Source organism: Sapajus apella, unplaced genomic scaffold, assembly GCF_009761245.1.
Source record: "Sapajus apella isolate SASKATOON/1434 unplaced genomic scaffold, GSC_monkey_1.0 scaffold1, whole genome shotgun sequence".
Lineage (NCBI taxonomy): Eukaryota > Metazoa > Chordata > Mammalia > Primates > Cebidae > Sapajus > Sapajus apella.
In genome coordinates, this window is record NW_022436941.1 from 82575110 (window position 1) to 82576091 (window position 982).

Here is a 982-nt window from a genome sequence, read left to right on the forward strand (position 1 = left end):
GAGTGAGCCTCATACCAAACCTCTAAAATAAAAAGAAAGAAATCTCCAGTAAGAGGGGTTGAGCCTCTAGGAAAGGGGAAGGCAAAAAAATCCCTAATACAAGGGATTAGCCTCAGCAAGCCCCTAGAGAAGGGAGAACAAGAAATCCCTACTATGAGGGATTATGCCTGACCAACACTCAAAATGGAAAATACTCCACGTAAAGCAAAAAATGGGAAGGATAAAGCTAATAGCAATAATATTCCCTCAGGTCTCATGTTAAAATATTGGACAGATAATGAACCACCTAAAGACTGTAGTAAATAAGCCAAAAGCCAACTCCTTTAAGAAAAATAAAGTCCCAAGTGTTGAAACATGGCAGACAACATAGACCAGTAACAAATTACCAACACTGTAGAGGACTCCCTGGATCTTATCAGGCTCAGTCTAAATGAGCAAATTTATGTGAAAATGAGAAATGACCAAGAGCTTTGAGGCAGATTACATGCTTATGATCCACATTTAAATATGATCTCGAGAGATGTGGAAGAAACTGACTACTATAGAAATTGATGAAGAAATATATGAAGAGATATATAAATCAATGAAAAGGAATATTCCAGTGCTCTTTGTCTGGGAAGATGGTGTTGTCCTGGTTGCCCCTCCCCTGAGAACTGGCTGAAACAAAGAATTATTTTTCCTGTATGAAAACAGGAGACTTTGTACACTGGCCTCTCTAAATGTACGAGATATTCAAAAGAGAAACCTGCATATATTTTGATATTAAGAAATAATTCCGGGGGTTATTCCACTCCTGAAATGAGCTCATTTGCAGATAACTCACAACTTCTTAAGCTAAATGGTATTTTCATTTTTCTCAAGCTCTTCCAATAAATACAACCACCAAGATGCAAAATTCTTTTTCAGGACTTGTTTTGTTCCATTATTCTCACAGATACTTTTCTGATTTTTCTTTAAATTAAAATTGATGTTTCCTCATTTA

The 982-nt window shown here is 36.4% G+C and overlaps 1 pseudogene; it reads left to right on the top strand.

Moving 5' to 3' along the window:
• The first annotated feature begins 354 nt into the window (after positions 1-354).
• On the top strand, positions 355-691 carry LOC116563884 (annotated as a pseudogene).
• The last annotated feature ends 291 nt before the right edge of the window (positions 692-982 follow it).